The 14,848-nt window shown below is 53.4% G+C and overlaps 1 protein-coding gene across 2 annotated transcripts in view; it reads left to right on the top strand.

Moving 5' to 3' along the window:
- Positions 1-3,066: 3,066 nt before the first annotated feature.
- Positions 3,067-14,848, top strand: part of SHOC2 (SHOC2 leucine rich repeat scaffold protein) — a 70,538-nt gene continuing 58,756 nt past the window's right edge. The window contains exon 1 of one of the 2 annotated variants that reach the window (XM_075348220.1): positions 3,067-3,156. The gene's annotated coding sequence lies outside the window, so the exon portion shown is untranslated. Of the gene's footprint in view, positions 3,210-14,848 lie in introns of both variants that reach the window. The other variant, XM_075348221.1, reaches the window with a different exon arrangement.

The raw sequence follows: 14,848 nt of genomic DNA, 5'->3' as shown, positions 1-14,848 counted from the left end.
GCGCAAAATGAGACATACCCTGTTTCCCCGAAAATAAGATCTACCCAGAAAATAAGCCCTAGTAGGATTTATGGGCTTTTTTTTTTTTTAATATGCCTAAAATATAAGCCCTAGATGCTGTTCCATAAGGAAGTGTCAAGCAGCTAGAAGTGTTAAAGAATAGAGAACCCTTCATCAAAGAAAGCAGACACCCCCCCCCCCCCCCAAAAAAATAAAAATAAAATCACACTCACCAGACCCCAAACAATTACAGTTGGCAAGTGCCGATGGTGGATGGGCTCTCACACAGAGATCTGCGTCGCTGTCAGGTCCCTCGCCGTTCGGGTTGCATTGTACTGGTACCAGTGTTGCGTTCAGTCACTAGGGGAAGCCAACCACTGTAGAACGCAGGGAGACCTCACCGAAAAACATTTGTATGTGAGAGCCCATTCACTTGCTAACTCTTAACTGTTTGGGGTCTGGTAAGTGCATCCAAAGCAGTAACAGGATTAACACAAAATGTCCATGTTCCGGAATGTGATGAACATTATTAGATTTGAATAAATGTTGAATTTTGTTCAAGAATAAATGTGGATTATTGTTCATGGGAAAAATAAGCCCTAACGCATGTTTCGGAGCAAAAAATAATATAAGACCCTATTTTACTTGTGGGGAAAAACTGCATCTGTGTCATTGCTGGGGCCATGTTTGGAGCGTCACACTTTGCACAGACCATCTCTGTCCCCAAACAAATTTGAAGTAACCCATTACAAAGAAAGAATGAAATACACATTTCAACAGTTTAACAAATTAAACATTACAAGTCTTGGAAACTGTCACTGAACTGAGTCGCCACACGTGTCCGCTGCAGCCAATCACTGTTCTCAGCAGCCTCATGCCGTACATGCAAGATCAAGGCCAGTGACTGGCTGCAGCGGTCTGTCCAGGTGCTGCATGCCTTTGCTGCACAGTAGAGGCGACCGTCCTGTGGGCGAGTTTTGGGTTATGATTTCTTTGTGCCACTTTTGCTGCGGTCCGGGCACTTTTTACCGTTTGGCACTAATATGTACTTATATAAACGCTCCTTATTTCTATCACTGTGCAGGAAAAAAACAACAACTATGTGCCGTTCTCTACCTGTACCGTCACCTATGACTGATGCAGCCGGCCACGGATACATCCCCGATCACCTCCTGTCCTTTTCATCTCCCATCGCTCCCGGCTGAGATACGTTTTATGATGTAGGGAGTCGCTGTAGAAATCCTAGTAAAACGCGTGCACTCACCTTGTTTAGGCAGCACCTCCCGGAACATCGACTTCACCTCTGGCATCGTGGATACGTGGAGGGAGAACGCAGCCGAATGTTCAGAAACAACAACGTCCTCAGGAAATGGCCGAGACAATCAGCGAGGTAAGTGACGGAGAGATGGAGCCCGGTGGGATTATAGCGAAGCCGATCTGGAAAAGTTTATATCAGCAGAGGACTCGTCATGTGATCTGAATGTATCCGATCCTTCCGGCTGCTTTCTACTATATACTGCGGAGTGTGATTAGCTTTCTAAACCTTTCTTTCCTTTCCCTAAATACAAACATTATTTTCCATCTCTCCTTGTACAACTGAAGGGGTGCGGGGGACTCCGACCCTGGGGGTGCAAGATAATGATGCCGACCCTGGGGGTGTGAGATAATGATGCCGACCCTGGGGGTGCCAGTGAGGGTACGGGATAATGATGCCAGCACTGGGGGTGCGGGATAATGACGCCGAAACTCGGGGTGCAGGATACTGACGCCAACACTGGGGGGGAAGGGGATAATGACGCCAACACTCGGGGTGCGGGATAATGACGCCGACACTCGGGGTGCGGGATAATGACGCCGACACTCGGGGTGCGGGATAATGACGCCGACACTCGGGGTGCGGGATAATGACGCCGACACTCGGGGTGCGGGATAATGACGCCGGGGGTACGGGATAATGACGATGACGCCGGGGGTACGGGATAATGACGCTGACACTGGGGGTACGGGATAATGACACTGGGGGGTACAGGATAATGACACTGACACTGGGGGGTACAGGATAATGACACTGACACTGGGGGGTACAGGATAATGACACTGACACTGGGGGGTACAGGATAATGACACTGACACTGGGGGGTACAGGATAATGACACTGACACTGGGGGTACAGGATAATGACACTGACACTGGGGGTACAGGATAATGACACTGACACTGGGGGGTACAGGATAATGACACTGACACTGGGGGGTACAGGATAATGACACTGACACTGGGGGGTACAGGATAATGACACTGACACTGGGGGGTACAGGATAATGACACTGACACTGGGGGGTACAGGATAATGACACTGACACTGGGGGGTACAGGATAATGACACTGACACTGGGGTACAGGATAATGACACTGACACTGGGGGGTACAGGATAATGACACTGACACTGGGGGGTACAGGATAATGACACTGACACTGGGGGGTACAGGATAATGACACTGGGGGTACGGGATAATGACACTGACACTGGGGGTACAGGATAATGACACTGGGGGTACAGGATAATGACACTGGGGGTACGGGATAATGACACTGGGGGTACAGGATAATGACACTGGGGGTACAGGATAATGACACTGGGGGTACACGATAATGAGGCTGATTCTCCGTTGTTACCTCTGACAAAATCCTCCGACTCTCACAACCTCCGTTACTTGGTAACTGGTGACGTCATCACGCACGCCCCAGGACGCAGTGTACGCTGGGATCCGTAGTTTTCCCTCCTGCACCGCTATAGTTTTGCCTTTTGTTTGCAGTAAACTGTCTCGGATTACGATGTGCTGTGACGCTAAACTCCCAATTTTTGAAGATTGTTTGGCTCTTGACTGACAATAAAGTTTGTTGAAACCATCGCGAGAAAAAACGAAGCTAACCGGAGAGGGCGGGGCGACTTTTACCATGTGACACAAGGTAGGTGGGGCTTAGTGACAGCGGATCACGTGGTTTGAAGGGAGGGGAGCGCGGTGACGTCATGCGTCGCAGACTGGAGGAGGAGGTGGAGTGGAGGAGGAGGCGGAGGAGGAGGAGGAGGATGGCGGCGGAGAGCAGAGCAGGGAGACGGGCGGAGGAATAACAACAACAGCGGCAGTAGCACGGTGCGTGTGTCCGCGGCCATCACTGCAGCTGTGGTGTGTGCGGCCTGTGCAAGGTACCAGGGAGGTTGCTATGTGCTGCGGGGATGCGCGGGCCTGAAGCCTGGGCCCCAGCAGTGGACTCCCCGTTGCTGGCCCGTGTGACAGTGCCGTCCATGTCCCCCCCCCCCCTTCCTGTGTGACAGTGCCGTCCATGTCCCCCCCCCTTCCTGTGTGACAGTGACGTCCATGTCCCCCCCCCCCTTCCTGTGTGACAGTGACGTCCATGTCCCCCCCTCCTGTGTGACAGTGCCGTCCATGTCCCCCCCTCCTGTGTGACAGCGACGTCCATGTCCCCCCCTCCTGTGTGACAGCGCCGTCCATGTCCCCCCCCCCTTCCTGTGTGACAGCGACGTCCATGTCCCCCCCCTCCTGTGTGACGGCGACGTCCAGGTCCCCCCCTCCTGTGTGACGGCGACGTCCATGTCCCCCCCTCCTGTGTGACAGCGACGTCCATGTCCCCCCCCTCCTGTGTGACAGTGCCGTCCATGTCCCCCCCTCCTGTGTGACAGTGCCGTCCATGTCCCCCCCTCCTGTGTGACAGTGCTGTCCATGTCCCCCCCTCCTGTGTGACAGTGCTGTCCATGTCCCCCCCTCCTGTGTGACAGTGCTGTCCATGTCCCCCCCTCCTGTGTGACAGTGCCGTCCATGTCCCCCCCCTCCTGTGTGACAGTGCCGTCCATGTCCCCCCCCTCCTGTGTGACAGTGCCGTCCATGTCCCCCCCTCCTGTGTGACAGTGCCGTCCATGTCCCCCCCTCCTGTGTGACGGCGACGTCCATGTCCCCCCCTCCTGTGTGACGGCGACGTCCATGTCCCCCCCTCCTGTGTGACGGCGACGTCCATGTCCCCCCCTCCTGTGTGACGGCGACGTCCAGGTCCCCCCCTCCTGTGTGACGGCGACGTCCAGGTCCCCCCCTCCTGTGTGACGGCGACGTCCAGGTCCCCCCCTCCTGTGTGACGGCGACGTCCAGGTCCCCCCCTCCTGTGTGACGGCGACGTCCAGGTCCCCCCCTCCTGTGTGACGGCGACGTCCAGGTCCCCCCCTCCTGTGTGACGGCGACGTCCAGGTCCCCCCCTCCTGTGTGACGGCGACGTCCAGGTCCCCCCCTCCTGTGTGACGGCGACGTCCAGGTCCCCCCCTCCTGTGTGACGGCGACGTCCAGGTCCCCCCCTCCTGTGTGACGGCGACGTCCAGGTCCCCCCCTCCTGTGTGACGGCGACGTCCAGGTCCCCCCCCTCCTGTGTGACGGCGACGTCCAGGTCCCCCCCTCCTGTGTGACGGCGACGTCCAGGTCCCCCCCTCCTGTGTGACGGCGACGTCCAGGTCCCCCCCTCCTGTGTGACGGCGACGTCCAGGTCCCCCCCTCCTGTGTGACGGCGACGTCCAGGTCCCCCCCTCCTGTGTGACGGCGACGTCCAGGTCCCCCCCTCCTGTGTGACGGCGACGTCCAGGTCCCCCCCTCCTGTGTGACGGCGACGTCCAGGTCCCCCCCCCCCCTCCTGTGTGACGGCGACGTCCAGGTCCCCCCCCCCCCTCCTGTGTGACGGCGACGTCCAGGTCCCCCCCCCCCCTCCTGTGTGACGGCGACGTCCAGGTCCCCCCCCCCCTCCTGTGTGACGGCGACGTCCAGGTCCCCCCCCCCCCTCCTGTGTGACGGCGACGTCCAGGTCCCCCCCCCCTCCTGTGTGACGGCGACGTCCAGGTCCCCCCCCCCCCTCCTGTGTGACGGCGACGTCCAGGTCCCCCCCCCCCTCCTGTGTGACGGCGACGTCCAGGTCCCCCCCCCCCTCCTGTGTGACGGCGACGTCCAGGTCCCCCCCCCCCTCCTGTGTGACGGCGACGTCCAGGTCCCCCCCCCCCCTCCTGTGTGACGGCGACGTCCAGGTCCCCCCCCCCCCTCCTGTGTGACGGCGACGTCCAGGTCCCCCCCCCCCTCCTGTGTGACGGCGACGTCCAGGTCCCCCCCCCCCTCCTGTGTGACGGCGACGTCCAGGTCCCCCCCCCCCTCCTGTGTGACGGCGACGTCCAGGTCCCCCCCCCCCCTCTTGTGTGACGGCGACGTCCAGGTCCCCCCCCCCCCTCTTGTGTGACGGCGACGTCCAGGTCCCCCCCCCCCTCCTGTGTGACGGCGACGTCCAGGTCCCCCCCCCCTCCTGTGTGACGGCGACGTCCAGGTCCCCCCCCCCCCTCCTGTGTGACGGCGACGTCCAGGTCCCCCCCTCCCCTCCCTTCCTGTGTGACTGTGGCGTCCCCTGCCTGTGTGATACTGGGATTCCTGGTAATGGGTGACACATTGTAACAAATGCTCAGTTCGGGGGATACATTGGTTCTGATCGGTTTCTCTGACACATCGGCACAATTGTATCACTATCTTGTTCTGGAGCCTGAGGCCGCAGACCCCGCACCATCGGATGCTGTATGATGGATGATACATTGTAGCAGATCTCCAGATTAGGAGAGATGTTAGCTGCTAAATCTGACACAATTTACAATAGTATAAAGCTGCGTATTTCACCTAGAATCGGGCATCAGCTCCACCTGCCTGTAAAGACGCCCGGAGGTATGTGTGTACTGACTTAGGCTACTTTCACACATCAGTTTTCTGCATTCAGGCACAATCCTTTTTTTTCCTGATCCAAAGGATCCGGCAAAAAAATGTAAAACCGTATCCACCGGATCCGGTTTTTAACGGATCCGTTATGCCGTATGCGTACAAAACCGGATCCGGTGGATACGGTTTGCATCCGGTTTGTCCTTTTTTCTGAAGGATCAGCTTTTTTAATTAATTTGGTGCATGCGCAGTTTACAAAAACGGATCCGGTATTCGCATCCATTTTTTACCGCATTGCGCCGGATCCGGCGTCCATAGGCTTTCATTGTAAAACACGCCGTATCGCGCCGGATCCGGCGAGATGCGTTTTTTTTGCCGGACAAAAAAACGTTGCAAGACACGTTGCCTCCGGCCGCCGCTTTGATAAATTTTGCCGCATCCGTAAAAAAACGGATGCAACGCAAAGCCATCAGGTACAATCCGGTTACAATGAAAGTCTATGGGGATAAACCGGATGCGGTACCGGATCTGATTTACCCGTGTTTTTCCGGATTGTACCTGATGGCAAAAACCTGATGTGTGAAAGTAGCCTAAGGCTGGTTTCACACTACGTTTATTTAACATCCGTCCATAACGTTTTTTTAGCGGAAAAGCGGATCCAGTGCAAATGCGTTTTCATTTCAATGCATTTGCAATGGACTCGCGTTAACATGCGTTCACCTGCGTTTGCGTGCGTTATAGTGCGGATCCGGTGACTTGCAGTTTTTTAACATGTTTCAAAAACGCTACTTGTAGCGTTTTTGAGCTGCGTCCAAATACTGCAAGTCACCGGATCCTGACTAAACAGCACGCAAACGCAGGTGAACGCTGGCGTGCTGATAGACAGGATCCTGCTTTTGTACTGAGCATGCCCAGAAAGTACTGAGCATGCCCAGAACCAGTCTCGCGTGATCTGTCTCTCTCCTCCTCCCTCCCTCACCCTCTCTCTCTCTATCTCTGTCTTTTCCCCCTTCCTCCCCTTCCTCTCTCTCCCACCTGAGAGCTGCGGACACTCGTAACCAAGGTAAATATCGCGTAACCACTTATCTTAGTTACCCGATGTTTACGTTGGTTACGTGTGCAGGGAGCCCGGCTCCTAGCAGCTGCAGACACTCGTAACCAAGATAAATATCGGGTATCCAAGCCCGATGTCTACCTTGGTTACCAGCGTCTGCAGCTGTCAGAAGCCGGCTCCCAGTCTAGTTCCCCTCACTCCCGATCACATGACTCCAATGCCCGCCCCTAAACATCCAGTGCAGGATCCTGCAAAATAACAGATGCGTTTGCATACGTTTTTTGCTGTAAAAGCAGGATCCGTATTTCCGCTAAAATAACGTTTTGAACGGATGTTAAATAAACGTAGTGTGAAACCAGCCTAAGGGGTCACTAGAGAAGAAGCCTCTGCCGAGTCTCCATTGTGGTCAGTCCTCGCTCTTATAACAAACCCTAGACCCGTCCTGGCCCCGGGAGGGGATGTGGTCGCTGCAGTTTCACCTTTAATTCCTCATAAATCCCTCCTGTGATTGTTCCCGACCAATCCAGTGTAGCAGTGAGCGTCTCCGGGAGCCTCGCACTCCGCTGGTGCCTCGTCCAGGTTGCACTTCCCTTATTACCCGTCATCCCTTTGATGTCATTTAAAGGGGTTATCTTCCCTATGCGCACTGACACAGCGGGCGACGTGCTCTGCCGGCAGGCAGCATTCTGCAGGGCGGGAGGGGCGCAGCAGAGTGACATAGGGGTGTGCGGAGGTAGCGTCACACCCTGGTACCTGCAGGGGCCCCCCCGAAGGCTCCTCTCCACATCAGAAGGCAGGGATCTTATTCATGGCACAGGGGGGGTCGCATTGTGGCCCTGGAGATGTTCCCTGCTGATTTGGGAAATCCCTTGTATGCCTGTCCATGCCCCTGCCTCCGGGGACGAGGTCTCTCCTCATGTGACTGCAGTAGCTTCTGATTGACTGCAGTGGTCATGTAGGATGATAGCAGCAGGAAGCCACAAATCGCCAACCTTTTTGACTTTCCCATTGAACTCCATGGAGAAGGTCCGCAGCTGTTCTGCAGGAGACATTGTCGTACTGAGGATTGCATTCTGCGGCGTATCTCTCTTATGTGCAGATATTTTTCCGCTGAGAGTCCTGTGCTGAGTAGTCCAGGAGGTGGAGTCACTGGTGATTGACAGCTGTAAGCATGCTCGCTGTCCTATGCAGTGGGGAATTGTCAGATAAATGGACTCTGATCTGTTGATATAGCGCTCTGCTGTCCAGGTTGCTCATGGGGCCGGCCGGTGTCTGGACCGCTTTACCCCGGTACGTGGCAGGATGGTCCAGTCTATTTAGATATCTCGCAGTGAGAAGCAGCCGCCCATCGCTGCGGCCGCCCATCGCTGCGGCCGCCCATCGCTGCGGCCGCCCATCGCTTCAGCCGCCGCTTCTTCTGCATTTGGGTAAATCTGCTCATTTCAGCATTCAGAAGTCAGGCCATTTGGGGATTACTGGATTATGGTAAAGCTCTGTCTGCCAGGAATAAAAAAAAATCTTAATATTTGGAGAAAATCCCATGTGGCCTTATTGACAGTGCGATATGATGTGGGAAACAGCGTGGCCTGCGGCTTAGGAGAAGCTGGAGACGGATTCTCACAACAGCTGGGAAGATGCTGGACCTTATCCTACAGATACAATTACTTCTCACAGCTCTCATTGTGCACAAGGGATCCACACACAGAGTACACCGCCGCCATATGTGTGAGCGATACTGGACAATTAACATACAGAAGTAGCAGAACGCAGTGCCTGCACCAGCAGAATAGTGAGTGCAGCTCTGGAGTATAATACAGGAGGTAGCTCAGGATCAGTAATGTAATGTATGTACACAGTGACTGCACCAGCAGAATAGTGAGTGCAGCTCTGCAGTATAATACAGGAGGTAACTCAGGACAGTATTGTTATGTATATACAGTGGGTACTGAAAGTATTTAGACTCCTTTAAATTTTTCGTTCTTTGTTTCATTGTAGCCATTTGGTAAATTCAAAAAAGTGCATTTTTTTGTCTCATTAATGTTCACTCTGCACCTCATCTTGACAGAAAAAAAACCACACATGGGCATAAGTATTCAGCCCCTTTGCTCAGTATAACACATGGTGATAAGTATTCAGCCCTTTTGCTCAGACCCTCATATGTAAGTCCCATGCTGTCCATTTCCTTGTGATCCTCCTTGAGATGGTTCTCCTCCTTCATTGGAGTCCAGCTGTGTGTAATTACACTGATAGGACGTGATTTGGGAAGGCGCACACCTGTCTATATAAGACCTCACAGCTCACACTACATGTCACACCAAATGAGGATCATGAGGTCAAAGGAACTGCCCAAGGAGCTCAGAGACAGAATTGTGGCAAGGCACAGATCTGGCCAAGGTTACAAAAGAATTTTTGCAGTACTCAAGGTTCCTAAGAGCACAGTGGCCTCCATAATCCTTAAATGGAAGATGTTTCGGACCACCAGAACTCTTCCTAGACCTGGCCGTCCAGCCAAACTGAGCAATCGTAGGAGAAGAGCCTTGGTGAGAGAGGTAAAGAAGAACCCCAAGATCACTGTGGCCGAGCTCCAGAGATGCAGTAGGGAGATGGGAGAAAGCGCCACAAAGTCACCTATCACTGCAGCCTCCACTAGTCGGGCCTTTATAGCAGAGTGGCCCGACAGAAGCCTCTCCTCAGTGCAAAACATATGAAAGCCTCATAGAGTTTGCAAAAAAACACATGAAGGACTCCCAGACTATGAGAAATAAGATTCTCTGGTCTGATGAGACGAAGATAGAACTTTCTGGTGATAACTATAAGCAGTATGTGTGGAGAAAACCAGGCACTGCTCATCACCTGCCCAATATAATCCCCACAGTGAAGCATGGTGGTGGCAGCATCATGCTATGGAGGCAGGGACAGGACGACTGGTGGCATTTGAAGGAAAGATGAATGCGGCCAAGTACAGAGATATCCTGGAAGAAAACCTCCTCCAGATGCTCTGGACCTCAGACTTGGCCGAAGGTTCACCTTCCAACAAGACAATGACCCTAAGCACACAGCTAAAATAACAAAGGAGCGGCTTCAGAACAACTCTGTGACCATTCTTGACCGGCCCAGCCAGAGCCCTGACCTAAACCCAACTGAGCATCTCTGGAGAGACCTGAAAATGGCGTCCACCAACGTTCACCATCCAACCTGACAGGACTGGAGAGGATCTGCAAGAAGAATGGCCGAGGATCCCCAAATCCAGGATCCCAAGAAGACTCATGGATGTACTAGCTCAAAAGGGAGGGGCTTCTACTCAACACTGAGCAAAGGGGCTGAATACTTATGACCATGGGATATACTGTGGAAAGGGGCTGAATACTTATGACCATGGGATATACTGAGGAAAGGGGCTGAATACTTATGACCATGTGAGATTTCAGGTTTTCTTGTTTAATAAATTTGCAAAAATTTCTACATTTCTGGTTTTTATCTTACAAGATGGGGGATGGGGCAGAGTGCACAATAATGAGAAAAAAAATCTCCCAAATGGCTGCAATGAAACAAACAGTGAAAAAGTGAAAGGGGTGTGAATACACAGTGACTGCACCAGCAGAATAGTGAGTGCAGCTCTGGAGTATAATACAGGAGGTAACTCAGGATCAGTAATGCAATGTATGTACACAGTGACTGCACCAGCAGAATAGTGAGTGCAGCTCTGGAGGATAATACAGGACTCGAGGCCATACATTTCACTCTAGACTATACACTGTAGAGTTCCTGCACGTGCGTTGCATTTTGTGTGGTTTTCCACAATTATTTTTGCGTTCTTCTCTGTGGTTGTGGGTGATTTCTCCAGTGGATAGTGGCCGGCTGTGGATTCGGTGCTCGCTTTCTGTGCATTGTATCCTCTGCACTTGGTTGTTATGTGTATGGCTGTGTCCGTGTTCCTCAGCATCTGCCGCTGATCCCTGAGATGTTCGCTGTTGATGGAATAATATTGCACGGACTCTTCCCGCTTGTCCCGTGCAGTGAATGTGCCGCGGCCGCTGTGACTTTGGGGTGGGGTTGATTCTTGTGGTTTTGTTAGCGGCGTCTTTTACAGAGGAGTCTGCAGCCTCGTAATATGGGGAGTATTGTGTCCGTCCCAGGAAGGGTTAACTGTCGCCTCCCGATCTCCACGCCCCACACGCCCTGCTCGTTATGTTTATAAAGCTTAGAAGAGTCCTTAGAAAATGTGCGGTTTTGGTTTTATAAGCATGGGCATTGTTTTATTCATTTCCTACGGCTCCAGTAGGTAAACACGGGCGACATCCTGCTCAGCCGGGGGCGGCCGGGCCGCTCTTGAGCGCGGCGGAAGCGGCCGGGCCGCTCTTGAGCGCGGCGGAAGCGGCCGGGCCGCTCTTGAGCGCGGCGGAAGCGGCCGGGCCGCTCTTGAGCGCGGCGGAAGCGGCCGGGCCGCTCTTGAGCGCGGCGGAAGCGGCCGGGCCGCTCTTGAGCGCGGCGGAAGCGGCCGGGCCGCTCTTGAGCGCGGCTGGGGGCAGCCGGGCCGCTCTTGAGCGCGGCTGGGGGCAGCCGGGCCGCTCTTGAGCGCGGCTGGGGGCAGCCGGGCCGCTCTTGAGCGCGGCTAGGGGCAGCCGGGCCGCTCTTGAGCGCGGCTGGGGGCAGCCGGGCCGCTCTTGAGCGCGGCTGGGGGCAGCCGGGCCGCTCTTGAGCGCGGCTGGGGGCAGCCGGGCCGCTCTTGAGCGCGGCTGGGGGCAGCCGGGCCGCTCTTGAGCGCGGCTGGGGGCAGCCGGGCCGCTCTTGAGCGCGGCTGGGGGCAGCCGGGCCGCTCTTGAGCGCGGCTGGGGGCAGCCGGGCCGCTCTTGAGCGCGGCTGGGGGCAGCCGGGCCGCTCTTGAGCGCGGCTGGGATTCTTGTCAGTGAATTCAAATATTATTTTTTTTTTTATTTTTTTTTTTTATGCAGTGAAAGACTGAGAACCTGTATGGATCATCTCCAAGAATCCTCTGGCCCCGACGCCCCGGCTGCAGACATGTCCTCCGCTGATACTTTGTCACAATGTGTCATTCCGGGGGTTCAGAGTCACAGAGGATATCGGAATGTGATACGATTGTAACAAACCCTCAGTTCTGAGAAGTTCTGTCTGTCCATGTAATCAGCGACTGATCCCAATCAGCAAACGGAGATCTGGAAAATAATGAATAAATAAGACATGAGATACATTGGAAAGTTACAGAACTTCTCATCAGGCGATGATTCGGCCTTTTGTTATAAAATATAATTATTCCGTCGTTAGTACAAAGATTTTACAGTAAATGTGGTCAGAAGATAAAATCCTGCGGCCGCAGAGTGACGGACGGTTTGTATTTTCCATTGTGGATCATGGTGATTGATGCTCATTATACTTGCGCTGTGTTCACATATTGCTTTGTTTTTTGGTTTTTTTTTGCAGCTTTTTTTATGCAAAGAGCTGCTTTTTACAGAACCGCGAAGGCTTTGAGATTGCAGAAATCTGCACACAATTCTTTTTTTTTTTTTTTTTTCTGACTTGGTACACTGCTTTTTTAACAGATACATCACATTTTTGCAGCATTTTTTTTCACCATAGAAAGTAATGAGGAAGTTAAAAAAAAAACAAAACAAAACCCAATAATGTATTTTTTGGGGAATAGAGCTATGTTTCTTAAACATGTAATGTAGACAAACATATTCTGCGTGAAAAACGTAGCAAAAAAAATGCAACAAAAACTCCTCTTTGTAAGCAGCTTCTGCAGAAGGAAACCCCCTTCAAAAACGCAACGTGTGGACACAGCCTTAGCGTATAATTCCTATGATAAACACATGGCAGGACCCTGGATAGGATATGTGTGTGTATGTATATATATGTGTATGTATGTATGTATATGTATGTGTGTGTAATTTATTTCTTTATTTTTGCAAACATCTTTGTGGAATGAACCCTTCAGGCGGCGATTACTCTGACAAATCTCCAGAAATCGGCCGGTGCCAGGTGTCGTCCTCCGCTGCGATTACAGCTCTGCAGCCGCACTGCAAACATGAACTTGAAGAGTGATGAAAGCGCAGCGTGGGGGAGGGGAGAATGTTTTAGCAAATATTCGAGATCCTCGGAGCGTTTGGCATTTTTCAGTAATCACCATTGTACAGTGATGTGTTTGGGTTTTGCATCTTTCACTGGACAGTAATAGACTGTGGGGAGGAGGGAGCCCCTTATTGAGACTTGTCCGTCCGTCTTGATCCCAGGTTATTATCTGTGATTCTGTCTGATTTTTCAGTAACCGCAGACAATTACATTTCTGGTTTTACCAGTTCTTAGCATTTTTTTCTATGACTTTTGGGCTGTTCCACCCCTTTCCTTCCCTGTGTGCAGCTCCTCTCCCCCCTATCGGTGATTTTAGTCTGATCCCGTTAAGCTCCTGGTTTGCACTTATCTCCGCAGTGATCTGTGATTGCGGAGCTAGAAAATGGCAATAAAATTGTGATGTGAAGTTTAGGTCCTGTACTCACAGCAGCCTCTGCGAAAGGCAGGAAGGTGAAGGCCCAGTCCTGAGTCTGTGCAGGGTTACTGTCTTTATTTTGCAACACAATATTGTTTTATGTGTTCATCCTGATCCTCCTGATTTATGAGCAGTGATACTGGCACAGAAATAAGTAATAGCCGCACAGGATATCTTGTTTCCATATTGACTTATGCCTATGCAGAGGACGTGCTCCCAACAGGACATTTTAGACCCAAAAGGGGTCCATGAAGCGGAAGGAGTCCTCACCTTCTCAACAAAGTATCAGTCACTGCTTAAATGCGACTAAAATAATGAAGCAACTTTGTGAAAAAAGGGAATGAAAAAAACCCCAGTTTGTTGTACACAGCTCCTATGCAACTGCTTGTGTCGTCATGGTTACAGACTACAAACAGACCCGGTGAGGTCCGACTTTTACACTCCAACCCCCCCCCCCCCCCCCCCACTTCCCCTTATTGATGACCTAGTCAGTAGAACAGTAAGTGGGTCTGTTATGTCATTTTGGGGAAACACAAGTCTGCATGTGAGCTGTATACACAAAAAAAGCTCCAGGAGCACGGACCAGGGGAAACTATATGCAACTGGGTAAAGAACTGGCTAAAAGATAGGAAACAAAGAGTAGTCCTAAATGGTACATTCTGTAAATGGGCTATAGTCAGCAGTGGGGACCGCAGGGATCTGTACTGGGAGCAGTGGGGGCCGCAGGGATCTGTACTGGGAGCAGTGGGGACCGCAGGGATCTGTACTGGGAGCAGTGGGGACCGCAGGGATCTGTACTGGGAGCAGTGGGGACTGCAGGGATCTGTACCGGGAGCAGTGGGGACCGCAGGGATCTGTACCGGGAGCAGTGGGGACCGCAGGGATCTGTACCGGGAGCAGTGGGGGCCGCAGGGATCTGTACCGGGAGCAGTGGGGGCCGCAGGGATCTGTACCGGGAGCAGTGGGGACCGCAGGGATCTGTACCGGGAGCAGTGGGGACCGCAGGGATCTGTACTGGGAGCAGTGGGGACCGCAGGGATCTGTACTGGGAGCAGTGGGGGCCGCAGGGATCTGTACTGGGAGCAGTGGGGACCGCAGGGATCTGTACTGGGAGCAGTGGGGACCGCAGGGATCTGTACTGGGAGCAGTGGGGGCCGCAGGGATCTGTACTGGGAGCAGTGGGGACCGCAGGGATCTGTACTGGGAGCAGTGGGGAATCGCTGGGATCTGTACAGGGAGCAGTGGGGAATCGCAGGGATCTGTACCGGGAGCAGTGGGGAATCGCTGGGATCTGTACCGGGAGCAGTGGGGAATCGCAGGGATCTGTACCGGGAGCAGTGGGGAATCGCAGGGATCTGTACCGGGAGCAGTGGGGAATCGCAGGGATCTGTACCGGGAGCAGTGGGGAATCGCAGGGATCTGTACCGGGAGCAGTGGGGAATCGCAGGGATCTGTACCGGGAGCAGTGGGGAATCGCAGGGATCTGTACCGGGAGCAGTGGGGAATCGCAGGGATCTGTACCGGGAGCAGTGGGGAATCGCAGGGAT

Source organism: Anomaloglossus baeobatrachus, chromosome 5 (assembly GCF_048569485.1).
Source record: "Anomaloglossus baeobatrachus isolate aAnoBae1 chromosome 5, aAnoBae1.hap1, whole genome shotgun sequence".
In the NCBI taxonomy this organism is placed as follows: Eukaryota; Metazoa; Chordata; class Amphibia; order Anura; family Aromobatidae; genus Anomaloglossus; species Anomaloglossus baeobatrachus.
The sequence above is the reverse complement of the archived record's forward strand: the minus strand, read 5'-3'. Positions and strand labels throughout refer to the sequence as shown.